The 18,203-nt window shown below is 40.7% G+C and overlaps 1 protein-coding gene across 37 annotated transcripts in view; it reads left to right on the top strand.

Moving 5' to 3' along the window:
* Positions 1-18,203, top strand: part of LOC139561502 (receptor-type tyrosine-protein phosphatase delta-like) — a 600,941-nt gene that overhangs the window by 228,946 nt on the left and 353,792 nt on the right. For all 37 annotated transcript variants that reach the window (XM_071378643.1, XM_071378677.1, XM_071378668.1 and 34 more), the window contains exon 6: positions 3,151-3,262. The gene's annotated coding sequence lies outside the window, so the exon portion shown is untranslated. The remainder of the gene's footprint in view (positions 1-3,150; positions 3,263-18,203) is intronic.

Genomic DNA, 18,203 nt, shown 5'->3' with positions numbered 1-18,203 from the left:
GCAAGGGGGGAAATATCTGCCGGTGTGCCCTTGAGCAAGGCAGTTAACCCCCCATCAACAACTACTCCACGGGAGCCAATGATGTCGATTAAGGCAACCCCCGCACCTCTCTGATTCAGAGGGGTTGGGTTAAATGCGGAAGACACATTTCGGTTGAATGCATTCCGTTGTGCAACTGACTAGGTATCCTATTTTCTAGCTGACTCTTGCTGCACTTGTATTTCTTAACGGTTCTTATGCGGTTTTCTTGCAGTCCATAATAGATTCTGCTTCACCTGGTGTTAAATAGATAGACTAAGAGCTATGGGGAGTTAGACACATTACAGCACATTTCACTCCACAGATGGGTGTTTCAGTGTCTTCAGTGTGATGTGGTTTAAAAGCTACTCTCTCTCGGCACAGGTGGCAAGGGGATCCAAACGAAAGGTGACATTTACAAATGCTGCTGCCGTAAAGTAAAGACATGGGTTAGGAAAACACAAAGGGGCCATGGACTTCATTGCTAAGTAGTAGACAGTGGCAAAACTACAGTGTCATGTACTGGTACTGTGCAGTAGGCCTCTTATGCATGAGTGGCTGAGTACTTTAAAAGACAGCCATTAACACGTTAACAATATAACTACCTGCCAGAACATTCCATTTGAGCTTTTAAGACTTCTAACTTTGTGACATAGCTATCTGATTCCTCTGAGTATTTTGGTATCACTTAAGTTGAAGTGGCACAAATCCACACATTTTATGACTACCAACTTCTGCTAGTGAACTATAGTTTGAGTTCATGTTAGCAGACAGCTGAGAGTCACTGCAAAATGCATCTTTATTAAACAAAGGTTATGATAACTGACTTATGGTTTTGTAACAAGGTTAACATTTTGAGTAGACATTCTGAATCGTTCACACCTTGTCAGTTGTCACAAATGACACAATGTTGTGCTTTTAAAGGCATTATGTCAGGTATCTGTTTGACCATATTTTCATTGCATAAAGCCCACATTTATTCTCCTCAGTAGGATTGTGAGTAAATACATTGTCTCAAGCTGCCTGTGTGCATGTGAGAGTATATATGTGTGTGTGTGTGTGTGTGTATGTGGGTGTGTGTGTATGTGGGTGCGTGTGTATGTGGGTGCGTGTGTGTGTGTGTGTGTGTGTGTGTGTGTGTGTGTGTGTGTGTGTGTGTGTGTGTGTGTGTGTGTGTGTGTGTGTGTGTGTGTGTGTGTGTGTGTGGTTGTGTGGTTGTGGTTGTGTATGTGTGTGTGAGAGCATGTGAGAGAATGTGAGCGACTGTGTGAGTGTGTGTGCTTGCACATGTACGCGCACATGTATCTTTGCACACATGTGTGAATGTTTGGAGGGAGCTTGCCAGCCAGCCCGACAGATTATTTATTACGCGGCGCAGCTCGAGGGGACTCTTACCCCAGGGGTCATGTGACCGACACGACAGCGAGCACCATCGCTCTTTGCCCCCGCCCCCGGCGATAGGGAGCCCTGCCAGCACAGGCCTCCTGCCCAAACTGGCAGATTCTGCTTCCCTCTGCTCCCCTCTCTCCCTGAGACACACCCGACTCTAACACTGATGCTGTGATATTACACACCCATTACCTGCTTACAAAAGTGAAGATATATGAATATATGCATATATTACAGTCTGAAATATGTCAGATTTGGGCTTCGATTTAAACACATGAAAGAAAGCATTGTGATGCCAAGCAAGATTTCAAATCAAAGTCTATTGGTGATAAAGCAAAATACTTGTGTTTCTAGCTCCAACAGCGCAGTAATACCTAGCTATAAAAAATGTATACAAAAAATTGGGCTTTGGATGTGTTAATACAATCCTGAAACTATACTCCAATCACTTGCTTTTAAGAGAGGTTTGGAAATACACTTACTATAGCAGCCTGTTGAGATAGAGGACATAGGTCAGGTGTATTTATTTACAGTAGACCAGGTGTATGTATTTACAGTAGATCAGGTGTATTTATTTACAGTAGATCAGGCATACTTATTTACAGTAGATCAGTGTATGTATTTACAGTAGATCAGGTTTATTTAATTTCAGTAGATCAGGTGTATTTATTTACAGTTGATCCAGTGTATTTATTTACAGTAAATCAGGTGATGAAGCAGACTGGATCCAGAGATGTGTTTTACAAAATATACAAATTGCAAGATGAGGATAGTTGTTTACAAAAATACTTAATTCGAGAAAATAATATGCAGCTGGCCAATAGTAATATTACCTCAATATCCCATAGACCTGCCCTAACCTGGCGTAAACCTTTCACACCTTTCAAAAAAGTGAAATTCTTAATGAACTGTGAAATACCCCTTCATACGCAACACTGTTGCACAATTCACACCTGAATGCCCAATACTTTACAAGTTAATGAAAACAAAGACACACATCAGTGTTTAAACGTTAAAATAAACAATGAAAACCCCCTTTAACGTGAGAAACCAAATACAAGAGGCAACCTGTGGCTAAAACGACAACCTTAATCAGCGAGCACTCACTTAGGAGCCAGTTCAAAGCGGCGGTGAGTAGAACAGGTTTTGAAACCAATCAAAGACAAATATGAAACAAAACATTTCTTAAAAACTGATATGATAGCTAGACTCTGGTGTTTGTTCTTTGACATGATACAATCCACCATTTTTTTAAAGGGACTAGCGATAGCATAGCTTAATTAGGTTAGCAAGACTAATCAACTATGTTTTTAGCAAACAACGTTGGTGTGGGGAGAAATGGAGGGAAATGTCCTACGTGATAGCTCACAGGCACACCGTCATAGTCCAAACCATTTCAAATGTGGATATGTTTTAATTAAATCTCACGAGAGTCATCAAATGCAGTGAATAACTCAATCATGCTTTATCAATATTTTATTAATATCCATGTGAATTCAACATCTTAGACCTATCCTTTGCTCTGTAATGTTAAGTAGGTTTTGTGTCATCCCTGGTCAATTCAACTACAGTTTGTTTAGAGTGGAGTTGCACAATTTTAGTCCTGGAGGGCTGCAGTGTTTACTGGTTTTCACTTTAGTTGTTTAATCAGTGACTGATCAAATTATGCACTGCACAGTTTATTACATGCTCTCTCTCTCTTTCTCTCTCTCTCTCCCTTTCGCTCTCCGTCTCCTCTCCTAGGTGGGGGCATTGGGGGTATTGGTCAGACAGGTGTTGTTGGTGAGAGCGAAGCTTGGGCATCAGGCAGAATGTTGGCATCTGCATGAGTGGAACAGAGGAGCCTCAGTTCTGGGTGAGTTCAGGGCCCACATTCACTATATCTCTGGCACAATAAAACCTTCTGCCCTTCTGCAGGGCATCATGAAGAGCAACTTTCTCAGTGGGAAAGCACTGAAGAAATATGCTTCTCTGTCTGTTTACTATGGTGCTATCCTCAGATAATAGCATCATTTGCTTTCGCCGAAAAGCCTATTTGAATTCTGACATGTTGGCTGGATTCACAAACAGTGTAGCTTTAATTTGGTATCTTTCATGTGTGATTTAATGAAAGTTTGATTTTTATAGTAATTTATTTGAATATGGCGCTCTGCATTTTTTCTGGTTTTTGGCCAAGTGAGACAGTAGCATCCCGCCTAAACTCAGATTTTTGGATATAAATATGAACTTTACCGAATAAAACATACATGTATTGTGTAACATGAAGTCCTATGAGTGTCATCTGATGAAGACCATCAAAGGTTAGTGATACATTTTATCTCTATTTCTGCTTTTTGTTACTCCTCTCTTTGGCTAGAAAAATGGCTGTGTTTTTCTGTGGCTATGTACTGACCTAACATAATCGTTTGGTGTGCTTTCGCCATAAATCCTTTTTGAAATCAGACATGTTGGCTGGATTCACAACAAGCGTAGCTTTAATTTGGTGTCTATCATGTGTGATTTAATGAAAGTTAGATTTTTATAGTAATTTATTTGAATTTGGCGCTCTGCATTTTTACTGGCTTTTGGCCAAGTGGGACGTTAGCGTCCCACATATCCCAGAGAAGATAACAAAAAAAAACAAAGGATAGGAGTCAAACTAAGTTAGCCATGATTAGCATCCTATACACATGGGGAACTATCACATGGGATATATACATAAAAGAAAAAGCTATTTCAGGTGTTTGAAAAATGCTACATTCTCCACATTACCCATCCCCTCCATCCTCATGTACCTGGTGCCCCCTCTAAAATAATGTGTGTATGATGCCCCTGGACCTCAATAGGACCATTTTAAATCTACATCACTAGAAGCTGTGGAAGACCACCAACAATGAACTGGCCGATCCCTGAATCTTTTTTTTGTGTTCAAAGTGACTTTGAGATTCTTGTTTGTCATGAAAAGCCCTATATAAAATTAAAAGTGCTGTATAAAATACATATATTATTATTATTATACAGACTGATGCATTATGGGAAATATCTATCTCAGTGCCACAGGCCCTTTAGGTGAAACCTGTCCTCTGAAAGAAAGGGAAAGTTTCCCCTCAGCTGGCCTGATACAGTGACAGAGCTCACAGTCACGGAACACATTCAGGTAGGTATAAATATTGCAGGCGGAGAGCTTTTTGCTCCATGAATTATTACAAAGTCCAGTGGCTTTATGTAAGCTTCTGAGAGCTATCTTCCCCCTAGCTTTACTGTTCCACTCTGCACCAAACAGCGACTTGGGAACATGGAGGTATAAAGCCAGCATATAAACACAAACACACAAAGATATACACTTGGGGTAATAGACCGACAGACAGACAGGCAGGCAGACAGGCAAACAGGCAGACAAGAAGACATACTGTACAGACAGGCAGGCAGACAAGCAGACGGACAGACAGATAGAAAAGCAGACATGCAGAGAAGCAGACATTCAGGCAGACATTCAGACAGGCAGACAAGCAGACAGACAGACAGGCAGATAAGTAGGCAGGCAGGCAGGCAGACAAGCACACAGACAGACAGGCAGATAAGTAGGCAGGCAGGCAGGCAGACAAGCACAGACAGACAGGCAGGCAGACATGCAGAGAATCAGACGGACAGACAGACAGGCAGACAAGCAGACAGACATGCAGACAGACATGCAGACAAACAGGCAGGCATACAAGCAGACAGATAGACAGGCAACAAGCAGACAGGCAGACAAGAAGACATACAGGCAGGCAGACAGGCAGAGAATCAGACGGACAGACAGACAGGCAGACAAGCAGACAGACAAACAGACATACAGACAGGCAGGCATACAAGCAGACAGATCGACAGGCAACAAGCAGACATTCAGACAAGCAGACAGGCAGACAAGCAGACAAACAGGCATGCAGGCAGGCAGACAGGCAGGTAGGCTGGCATGAACACACACACACACTGTAGTTGTTTAGTTTTAAGACTAACAATATTGTCAACAACTTTAACTTTAGTAGAATCATGATTATGAAATCAGTGTCTAAAGACATCACCTAAAAACAAATCTTGCAGAGTTAGTTTTTTCCCAACACCATGTCCTATCCTCCTGTGGATTTGGAAGCTCTAAATTATTGATGACATTACATGACATGGCTGACTGAGTTAACATTATTCCTGCTTCTTAAAATACTTTTGTTTTTCTCTGACTCCTTTTTGACAAAAAGATAGGGACAGTAGCTTTCTGAAAATGTAGTCAGGCATTTGTGTGTGTGTGTGTGTGTGTGTGTGTGCGTGTATTTGTGTGCGTGTGTGTGTCTGTTTTTGTATATCTGTGTGTTTGTGTCTCTGCAAGTGTATGTGTGTGTCAGTGTGTGTGGGCACTCATTTGTGCATGTGTGAATATGCACATGTACAGTATGTGTGTGTGTGTGTGCCCATGTGTGTTTCCTTGTTTATTGAAGGAGGACACAGACACATGGAAAATATGTTTACCAGAAGATTTTTCCCCAGTGTTGTTTGATGTGGGTTTTCATTCTGCATCTCAAAGCCAAAATAATAAACATCACTGAATTGGGGCCATATTCACAATGTGTTGTAGAGTATGAGTTCTGATCTAGGATCAGTTTTTCCTTTTAAATCATAATGAATAAGAGATGGGTCCTGATCCTAGATCAGCATTCTACTCTGATGTGCTTTGTGAATACAGGCCTTGGTGTCTTCTCTTTTCTATTTAACTGAATATCACATTATAATCAACTTAATGTGTACTATTTTGTATTACTGTGCAGGCTGCTGTGAAATAAAGATTTATTTGCCTAAACTATGAAGTAACGTTCAGTTTGAAGATGGCAACGGTAGGCAACAGTGCACATTTTATTTAGCTTGTATTGAAAAGGTCAACTTTTGTCAGTGTACTTTTATCAGGAATAGAAAACCAAGAATAATGTGTAAGCAGTAACATTTGACATGTTATTAGGCGTTAGTGTAAGGTATGAGTTGTTTCTGGTTATGTCACTGGAAGGTAAATCTCCTGGCCATAGTCTGGATACTAGGGATTGTCTTGAGTCAGTACTTCTGAAGAAGCCATGATTGGTTGTTCACCAAGAAATTGTATGTGCATCCCACAGCCCATCTTCATATTTTCCTGGCATTAGCTGTGTATTATGTGAAGCAATGAAGCATCTAAGTCTTATTCGATAAATCAGATTTTACTAATGTATTCAAAGTAGATCAAAATAAGCATCTAAATTGAAAATGACTTTATTTGGTACAGTGCACACTGAAATGAAAGACAGGTCAGTGGCTTCTGTGAATTAGCAAATAGCATAATCCCCTGCAGTTAATAATGTCTTTTAAAAACTGCCTGTTGGAAAAGACAGATATGGTTTGGACAATGGATCAACACCGGTTTGTGTCAGATGGTGTTTTGTTCCAAGGTGAGTTTCTGACTTTGCTAGCTAAATCTTCAATAGACAGGACCAGTGACTGTAGAGCTTTGCTAGCTAAACCTTCAGTGGACAGGAAACAGTGACTGTAGAGCTTTGTGAATAATTTACAATAACACAAACCGAATAAATGAATTATATGATTGGTATAGAATAGTTATGTTTAGGAGCTTATCTTTGATTACTTCTCAACTAATGCGCTATTCTAGAAAGAAGCATTATTAAATTAGCCATTTAACTTTGATAAACAGCCACATATAAGTCTGGTTGATTTAAGAAAGCTACATTTGTATATTTCAAGCAATGTTTGATGGTTACCTGGGCATCTCATTGATCCACCTTTCTGGAACATCCCGCAGCTACAAACCCATAGATTTTCATTCTATTTTTTCCAGACCAATTTTTCTTTGAATCAGTTGGGCTACTTAATTTAAACAGCGTTGCAAAATGCTTTCATTTGTTATTAAGTCATGTTCCCCTATTAAGTATAACCCTGAGTATTTATGTGCATTACATATACAGTATATGAGAGGAGTTTTAGGTAAACTCGTTTAGCTAGAAGGCTCAATGGAAAGCATGAAAGCATGAGTGAAGGAGGAATTCCAGCCGAACGTTATTATTTGATGAGTTTAATTAAATCCCATAGTTTGTCTCAGGGCGATTCAGGGGGTTTGTGTGTTAAAGACTGATTCATTTTTCATGACGCATAACTGGAGTCTGACTTCTCATTAGTGAGTAGACTGCATGGCGGCTGAGGGCTCGCTGTCTCTCTGGCTTTTGAAATACAGATGTCTGATCTTTCACTTACCTAGTGCTCCACGTGGGCAGTCTATGGTACTCTGCATGAATTTGATGTGAAAAGAGTGGCTGATGCAAGTGGCTAGACTCAGTTAACCATACAGTAGTATTTATAAAGCAGTGTTTTGATTGCTACTGTGTAGATACTGTCGTATGGATGTAAGATGTGGACTATAGGTGAAAATATTTTACAATGGATTCTGAAGTAATGACATTCATAGTGTATTTGTCTTCGCAAACTTTTTCAGTTAGCTTATGTACAGTACATGGTCACTACAATGTAAAATGCACATTTATGTATCTTCAGAAAGTATGTGTTACAGCCTGCAATTAAATTGCGATTTTTTTGTCACTGGCCTACATACAATACTCCATAATGTCAAAGTGGAATTATATTTTGGAAATTTTATAAATGTAATTAATTAAAATAAAAACCTTTTATGTCAAGCCTAAATTCAGGAGTAAAATTATAATAAATTATAAATGTATTTATTAATAAATTGCAATACTAGTGTTTAATATGATTGTTTTATGACCACCTCATCTCTGTACCCCAAACATACAATTATCTGTAAGGTCCCTCAGTCGAGCAGTGAATTTCAAACACAGTTTCAACAACAAAGACCAGGGAGGTTTTTCAATGCCTCGCAAAAAAGGGCACCTATTGGTAAATTAGTTTTAAAAAAGCAGACATTGAATATCCCTTTGAGCATGGTGAAGTTATTAATTGAACTTTGGATGGTGTATCAATATATCCAGTCACTACAAAGATACAGGCGTCCTTCCTAACTTAGTTGTCGGAGAAGAAGGAAACCACTCAGGCATTTCACCATGAGACCAATGGTAATTTTAAAACAGTTATATAGTTGAATGGCTGTGATAGGAGAAAACTTAGTTAGATCAACAACATTGTAGTTAGAAGCCTGTACAGAATAAAAATATTCCAAAACATGCATCCTGTTTGCAGCAAGGCACTAAAGTAATACTGCAAACATTTTGGCAAAGCAATTAACTTTTTGTCCTGTAAACAAAGTATTATGTTTGGGGCAAATCCAATACAACATATTTCTCAGTACCACTCTCCATATTTTCCAGCATAGCGGTGGCTGTATCATGTTATGGGTGTGCTTGTAATCATTAAGGACTGGGGAGTCTTACCAGGATGAAAAATAAACGGAATGGAGCTAAGTGCAGGCAAAATCCTAGAGGAAAACCTGGTTCAGTCTGCTTTCCACCAGACACTGGGAGATGAATTCAGCTTTCAGCAGGACAATAACCTAAAACACAAGGCCAAATCTACATTGGAGTTGTTTACCAAGAAGACAGTGAATGTTCATGAGTAGCCGAGTTACAGTTTTGACTTAAATCTGCTTGAAAGTCTATGGCAAGACCTGAAAATGGTTGTCTAGAAATTATCAACAACCAGCTTAAAATAATTTTGAAAAAAAGTATGGAAAGATGTTGCACAATCCAGGTGTGGAAAGCTCTTAGAGACTTACCCAGAAAGACTCACAGCTTTAACCTCTGCTAAAGATGATTCTACAAAATATTGACTAAGGGATGTAAATTAAATATTTCAATAAATTAGCAAACATTTCTAAAAACCTGTTTTCACTTTGTCATCATGGAGTATTATGTGTAGATGGGTGACAGAAAAAAATAACACAGCAAAATGTGGAATAAGTCAAAAAGCATGAATACTTTTTGAAGGCACTGTGCATTGCTCCTAAATGGATTTCCTATGCTACACCTATTATTGGCACAGCATAGTGTGATTAATAGTGGGAACAAGGATCAATATGGATGTTGGCAGATTAACAACTAATTCCTCAACTCTCAATGAGGCAATTAATGAACATTCAGGTCATTACAAAACAATAACCCTCTTAAAAATCTCATGTTTACTCCAAAATGCATAAAACAAGTACGTTTACTACACTTTACTACACAAGTACGGTAGTACGTTTACTACACTGGTAAGTAAGGGCTGTACATTTTTACATCAGTAAATTACAATACATCCACATGATGGTGCTGTTCCTCATTGAATAACCATCTAGGATCAATCTAGTGATGCCACTTCAATTTGCGGAGGGGATTCAGATTGTAACCTTTCAAGGTACAGAGTTTTTCAAACTGTATATATATATAGGTCCGTGGCGATACATACTGTACAATTTAGATCATTGCTTCATGGACTGAGAATCTTAGACCCAGTTGCAGAAGCTATGCACTATAGATTGAAAAGCATTACTATATTTTCTATAAACATAATTAACAAACATATTAATACACAAATAATAATCATAAATTATTAGTTTGCCTGCACCACAAACATTTTTGGGGGATGTAATCTCTTTATCAGTTGTTTACCTAATGTATTTGATTTGCTTAAAATCTCACTGTCAAAGTGAGATTTCATATTTTGAAGAGATTATTTCAAGCACACTCAGGCCTATAAATAATATTATGAATACACATTTGAAAGACAATTAGGATAAGCGTTATTCTATCTTGCATGAAGTGAAACAATGCAAATTATATATTGTTCAATACATATCCAGTAGATGGCAGTCAAGCAATGTAACATCTCTCTCTGCCATTGAAAGACCCCACTCCCCTTTAGCACTTATTCCTTTCAAATATTCCTTTCCTACCCCTCCGCTGCAAGACAGTACCAGGTCTCTTACCTTAGACAAAGTCTTCATCCCACCTTGTCCGGGAATGAAAAGTGACAGTGAGAATCAACTTTTATTTCATGCAGTAATGAAGTAGAAAGCCTATTTGTACATGCAAAGCTCATACAAGATGAATGTTTTCCCAAAGGAAGTCCCCCTAAACCCACCCACCCCAACCTCCCTCCCTTAGTTTTTGTTGCTTTATTCTTTCCACCACCTCCTCCTCCACCTCCTCTCTCTATCGCTCCTCTCGTCTCAAGTCCGATAGCGTCACCCTCACCATCTGTCTGTTCAGCGGCCCATGCCGTTGGCATTGTACTGTGTTAGGAGAGCGGGAGAGTCTCTGGAATGGCGCATCTTGAATCCCCCACTTCCTCTCCTCCTTTCACATCGCCACCATCACCTGTGTTGTCTATAAAAAGCCTCCCCACTCCATTCCTCATTCTGTCCGTCACACAGACGGCTGGTGGCGCCTTAATTGGGGAGGACGGGCTCATAGCAATATAGATGGAATGGCATTAATGGAATGGTATCGACACATCACACACACACACATCCTTGTGGTGATACCATTCCATTCACTTTATTCCAGTCATTATTATGAGCCTTCCTCCCCTCACCAGCTTCCTGAGGTCCATCAAAGGCATGCATTATTTCAGCCCATATCCCGGCTTGTTCATCTGATGCAATGGAAAGACAATATTCTTCTCATTCGGAAATAACGCCTCGTATTTCTTTGCCCCAAAATAGAACCAGCGGGTCTTGTAGAAGGTAGATGAATAGATAAAAAAGGATTTAATTAAGTTGCCTTTTGTTTCATAGTTTTAATGTCATTGATGTTACTGTTTTGAGGATGCACTTGAAACAAAGCTGTACAAATTTCTGCATTTGTTCTTCAACCATGGTGTCTCCAACTCAACAGTATGATATACCGTATACCGGAGCTTATCACAGACACCTTCCACGTGACGAGTGCCAGAAGAGTCATGCGTGGTTCATGAAATACATGCATGCTTGTGCACATGTGCATCCGTGTGTTCAAGTGTGATGTGTGTTTGAGGGTGTGTATTCTGTTTACGTGTGAGTGATTGTCTGTGTCTTGAGGGTGAATATGCAGTCTCTATTGAAGACATCCAAGCCATCATTTGACGTGTCAGTTCTCTTGACTGTAAAGGCCTATTTTCTCTGTCTTCTCCAACATGCATCTCTCCTTCGCCTGCACTGATCTAAAAACATAGCTGGAAGCAATACGTTGAACGCCTCATATTGGCTCCCTTAGGAAGGAAGACATGGAGAGGAAGCCTCATGACTGTTTCATTCCTCTGATTCTGAATTGGAACATTCCATTCATTCATTACTCACTAAACAATGTTGCCGTCATCCCTTGATCGATTGATTCGATGAAGCTGTCAATCATCCATGAATGCCATTATCTCATTTCCCATGTACTTTCATGGATTCTTTGTATCGCCAGACTTGCCTGCAACACATAAATCAACAAAAGTCCAATCTACATGTTGGTATGGACTTAAACTATCCCTGGTGAAAGCAGAGTAGATGAAAGGAATGTCATTTTATTTTCTCACATTGGAATGTTATTTTTCATATGAAGGAGAAGTAATTACATTTTTCAGCCAAGGATGAGGCCCCGCTAAGAACTCCATCTTTCTGGAAAAATAATCGAAACAAAACTGCATAACCCCCACTCTTCCTCCGTAGACGCCGAGTGCTTTTAAAATGCTGGCTGTATTCAAACAGTGATAAGCGAGGGAAGCTATCTACAGGGGGTTTGGAATCCACATATAAATATTGTTGTGTGTGTTTCTAAAACAGATTTATGTGGCCTATCATTCAAGAGGCCTAGAACTGTGGGTAAATGCAGGCTAATATGATATGTTGTATAGAATATTGTATGGATGAGGGGGTCAGAAAAGTGTTATTGGTTTGCCCAAAGGCTTATCAACCATGGTCAAAGTCCTTTTGAATGTTGCATTCAAAAGGACGTGTCATAAATGTAGGAGTAAAAAAACAAAAGAAGTTACCTTGGAAATGGATCTATAGCCTTGGTAAAACGGCAAAAATGACTATGGCTTTCTTAGTAGCCGCCTTCCAACTATTTTCTGTGAGTTTAGGGAAAAAAACATAATAATACATAATAATACCCAGTACATAATAATGCCCATTTTCTCAGATACTGTTATAAATGGATGACCTAGGTATATGATGGTTTATATATCATAAAATTCGCAAATTATACATCAGGAAGAGGATCCCACACTACTATGTCAAGAAAGTCAAAGTTTCACAATGGAGACCTACTGTGATCACACTTACCTTATTTGTCCTAATAATGCTGTTTGGAATCTCATCTTCACTACCAGTAGGCCTCATAGTGGTTGAGTAGGGACAATTGGGTTGGGTGATAGGAGACAGGCACCCCTGGCGCCAGGCTGTTACCATGTCCACACTTGTAAATCAAGCTCATTGAGGCCTTAATGGTGATGATTATGACAGCCCAATCACTGGGGAGTGGGGGAGATTTGAGTTATGGGTTTGGGGAGGATGCCCAGAAACTAAAGAGAACTGGAAATTGTGAAAGAGCACACGTTACCCCAGATGGACACTAATGCTGTGGCTGGCCCTGGTGCCTCTGAAGTAAACGAGGACCATTAGCTCCACAAAGTCAATGTAGTATTCATATCTAATATGCTGGTGTTTACTTTCCATTATCATGTTATGTTTTGTTGGAGAGATAGTTCAACTGTATTTTGTAGTGTATTGTTCTACATTCCAAGCAATCGCACATCAACCATGCATAGACATTTAGGAAGCATAAAGTAACTTCTAAACATAGCACAACTTGACTTGAACGCCAGGTGATGTGTCAGTTCAAGCTAAATGATTTGGTGCGTGTGTACGAGGGAGCATGCATGTGCATATATACTTGTTTGCAAACCTGCTGGGCAGATAATCCCTGTCACCTACTGAAGGCCACTGGCCCCAGATCAGTGGGGTAGTTTCTCAAGTACCTTCCGAGATTATACCGGGACCTCACCTTTTTCTCCACCTGTCCACTGCAGGTCCCCTCAGAAACCTCTGAGAAGGGTTACATTTCACTAGATTAATAGAGGCCTATGAGATTCCCTGACCTACTTCGGGTTTCCTACCTTCGGGCTCTTCTCAAACCCCACAGGGGTCTCATTACTCCATGTTATGTAGGAGGGATGAAGCTGAGGGATGTCTTAGATATACTTTGATACGCCACTGACTGAGAGTTTAAGTAATCCACCTGCCCACTTTAATGCTGTTGAATAGCACTGACCCATGCACAAATTAGCTGAGTTATTTAGGCCTTGTCCACTCTGCTCTCAACTTATACTACTCAAATTCACATCTGTTTTCACTTATTTTCAAAATTAGGTATGCTAATATCCCACTTTACTCACTTAAATTGTACACAAGAAAAACAAATAAAAATATAAATTACATTCTAAATTTGTTGATTTGATAACACATATACAGGATAGACTGCTATAATGCTTTATGGCTAAATTACTATAGTGATATTATCAACAACAACAGTTGTGCATCACTGTAACTCGTAGAGCACAGATCATATGAAGAGATCCACACATTTATATTCAGATTAGAGTAGGCCTATATGCCACACTTTGCGTTTAGGGCTGAGGGATGATGCAGTGCCATTGATCGCCAACCATATAATCAGCCACAAAGCCTGACAAGTGTAGTGCCAGATATTTCAGAGATGCAGACAGCAACACCCTGCTACAGGTCATAAACCCTCACCTTCACTGCTTGATGTTTCTCTCTGTTTGGCCCTGTCCAATATTCATGCAAATAACAATGCTTTTTTGGGTGACATGTTTATGGTTATCTCGCCGCACGCCCCTAAATGTGCTGATGTTACAAAGCTAATGGATTCAAAGGTAACCTATGGCTCGGGTCCTGTCCAGCCCCCTTCCCCCCAGTCACTTGTGTATGCATTGAGCTGATAAGTAGTGCGATTCATTTTCCCCATGGCGGAGCACAGTAAAAAACTGGGGAGTAATAATTGCTTCCGGCCGAGACGAGGAAGGCTAAATATGCTTGATTGCCTCCTAAGCCTCAATGCCGTGTAATGAAATATGGTTGTATCTCGGACAGGAAACTGTGCCGATAGCTTTCTTGTCACTTTTTCTGCTATTCGTTTTTGGGTCTTTTTTTATTACATTTTTTACTCCCTCAGCAAACCCAACATCTGTGTCATATTGTGGCATAGAATCCATCAAAGCGTAATTTATTTTCAATGAACGTTATCTTTGTGATAATGTTATAATTACACGACCAAATCGGGTCCTAATGATGTATTCCTGGCCCCATCAAAATGGCCTTCCCCATATATTCCCCTGTTCTACATTTTAATTTGTGTGTTCATTAGTATGGACAGGATGTATCAGGGGAACATACTGTAGATAAGGGGAACTCGGCAAACCACACTATTGTTTCAGGCAGGATTTGAGGGCAGACTCCACCACCCACTTTTACTTGCATAACCACTTTTTTCCATCCTCTGTTTACTTGTAAAATGTCTTTAATCTAAATGAAAGCAGTGGTTTATGCAAAGAGAGACATCTGAGCATGTTCAGGTTGACTTCTCAGCTATGACAAACATTCACATACTAGATATGATTAATCCAATGTTCATTTAAATCCTGGGCAAATTAAAATAATAACTGCACTCACAAATTTCACATCAGTGGTCTTGCCATGGCAACTCATGTCCGCGCGGTTTCCACAGTTTGAGGAGGTCCTTCCTTCTCATACTATTATACCCACTGCCATCACAACTTCTTAAAGGTTAACTGCTCCTTAGAACCAACTACTCTGGTTTTAAACATCCTATGCGTCAGGGACATGTTTAAGAGTCAGAAACCTTCATTCTAGTGTCATAATTGACTACAAAGTGTAAATAGGATAATTTTGGGCAGAAAATCAGTCTCGTGAGTTTGTCACAATTTACTGAAGGGTTGGATATGGATTCCTTACATGCCCACTTTTTCCAATAATTCCCAGAGACAACACGTTGTGGTCTGCCCCCAGCTGCTGTTTTGTCAAGTCTGCGTATGGGTGCAACTCACGCACATTTCGCTCGGCAAATAGGAGTGAAAATTGGCTTTCATAAAGTTGGTGCACACTTCCAATGCATTTCAACAATATTACCAGATGGCCAACAATGGACAACCTTTTTATGTCTCTATTTGGTTTGGTCAGGGTGTGATTTGGGGTGGGCATTTTATGTTTTGTTTTTCTATGATTTTGTATTTCTATGTTTTGGCCAGGTATGGTTCTCAATCAGGGACAGCTGTCTATCAATGTCTCTGATTGGGAACCATACTTAGGTAGCCCTTTTCCCTCCTTACTTTGTGGGAAGTTGTCTTTGTTTGTGGCACTATAGCCTTAAGCTTCACGGTCGTTTTGTATTGTTTATTGTTTTTGTCGGCATCATCCTAATAAAAAGGAATATGTATGCTCACCACGCTGCGCTTTGGTCTACTTCATTCAACGGCCGTGACACATGCGTCCCTCGAAACACGTCCCTGCCAACCCGCAATGCTTCTTGACACACTGGTAGCTTAAACGGGAAGCAAGGCACACTGAAGAAACACCGTCCGTCTGGCGACCGTGTCAGCGTGCATACGCCGGCCCGCCACAGGAGTCGCTAGAGCGCGATGCGACAAGGACATCCTGGCCGGCCAAACCCTCTCCTAACCCGAACGGCGCTGGGTCAATTGTGCACCGCCTCATGGGTCTCCCGGTCGCGGCCGGGTGCGACACAGTCTGGGATCAAACCCATATCTGTAGTGACACCTCTAGCACTGCGATGCAGTGCCTTAGACCGCTGCCCACCCGGGAGGCCCTCCCTTGTGAATTAGCTGTGAATCTGGATCTCTGATTGGCTATGTTCAACCCTGTATTTACTGTTGGATTCCTAGTGGTTACAGCGTTGGACTAGTAACCGAAAGGTTGCAAGATTAAATCCCCGAGCTGACAAGGTAAACATCTGTCGTTCTGCCCCTGAACAAGGCAGTTAACCCACTGTTCCTAGGCCATCATTGAAAATAAGAATTTGTTCTTAATAACTGACTTGCTAAGTTAAATAAAGGTCAAAAATCAAATAAATTTTTTTATGGTGAGAGTCTTTCTCCCTCTGTGATACAGTGAGGGAAAAAAGTATTTGATCCCCTGCTGATTTTGTACGTTTGCCCACTGACAAAGAAATGATCAGTCTATAATTTTAATGGTAGGTTTATTTGAACAGTGAGAGACAGAATAACAACAAAAATATCCAGAAAAACGCATGTCAAAAATGTTATAAATTGATTTGCATTTTAATGAGGGAAATAAGTATTTGACCCCCTCTCAATCAGAAAGATTTCTGGCTCCCAGGTGTCTTTCATACAGGTAACGAGCTGAGATTAGGAGCACACTCTTAAAGGGAGTGCTCCTAATCTCAGTTTCTTACCTGTATAAAAGACACCTGTCCACAGAAGCAATCAATCAATCAGATTCCAAACTCTCCACCATGGCCAAGACCAAAGAGCTCTCCAAGGATGTCAGGGACAAGATTGTAGATCTACACAAGGCTGGAATGGGCTACAAGACCATTGCCAAGCAGCTTGGTGAGAAGGTGACAACAGTTGGTGCGATTATTCGCAAATGGAAGAAACACAAAATAACTGTCAATCTCCCTTGGCCTAGGGCTCCATGCAAGATCTCACCTCGTGGAGTTGCAATGATCATGAGAATGGTGAGGAATCAGCCCAGAACTACACAGGAGGATCTTGTCAATGATATCAAGGCAGCTGGGACCATAGTCACCAAGAAAACAATTGGTAACACACTACGCCGTGAAGGACTGAAATCCTGCAGCGCCCGCAAGGTCCCCCTGCTCAAGAAAGCACATATACATGCCCGTCTGAAGTTTGCCAATGAACATCTGAATGATTCAGAGGACAACTGGGTGAACGTGTTGTGGTCAGACGAGACCAAAATGGAGTTCTTTGGCATCAACTCAACTTGTCGTGTTTGGAGGAGGAGGAATGCTGCCTATGACCCCAAGAAACCATCCCCACCGTCAAACATGGAGGTGGAAACATTATGCTTTGGGGGTGTTTTTCTGCTAAGGGGACAGGACAACTTCACCGCATCAAAGGGACGATGGACGGGGCCATGTACCGTCAAATCTTGGGTGAAAACCTCCTTCCCTCAGCCAGGGTATTGAAAATGGGTCGTGGATGGGTATTCCAGCATGACAATGACCCAAAACACACGGCCAAGGCAGCAAAGGAGTGGCTCAAGAAAAAGCACATTAAGGTCCTGGAGTGGCCTAGCCAGTCTCCAGACCTTAATCCCATAGAAAATCTGTGGAGGGAGCTGAAGGTTCGAGTTGCCAAACGTCAGCCTCGAAACCTTAATGACTTGAAGAAGATCTGCAAAGAGGAGTGGGACAAAATCCCTCCTGAGATGTGTGCAAACCTGGTGGCCAACTACAAGAAACATCTGACCTCTGTGATTGCCAACAAGGGTTTTGCCACCAAGTACTAAGTCATGTTTTGCAGAGGGGTCAAATACTTATTTCCCTCATTAAAATGCAAATCAATTTATAAAATTTTTGACATGCGTTTTTCTGGATTTTTTTGTTGATATTCTGTCTCTCACTGTTCAAATAAACCTACCATTAAAATTACAGACTGATCATTTCAATGTCAGTGGGCAAACGAACAAAATCAGCAGGGGATCAAATACTTTTTTCCCTCACTGTATATGAGCTGGGTTGGATATAGGAGCCAAAGTCGGGCTCCTTCACGGCCGGTATCTGTAACTA

The sequence above is a fragment of the Salvelinus alpinus genome, chromosome 31 (assembly GCF_045679555.1).
Source record: "Salvelinus alpinus chromosome 31, SLU_Salpinus.1, whole genome shotgun sequence".
Lineage (NCBI taxonomy): Eukaryota > Metazoa > Chordata > Actinopteri > Salmoniformes > Salmonidae > Salvelinus > Salvelinus alpinus.
This window is presented reverse-complemented; position numbering and strand designations above follow the sequence as displayed.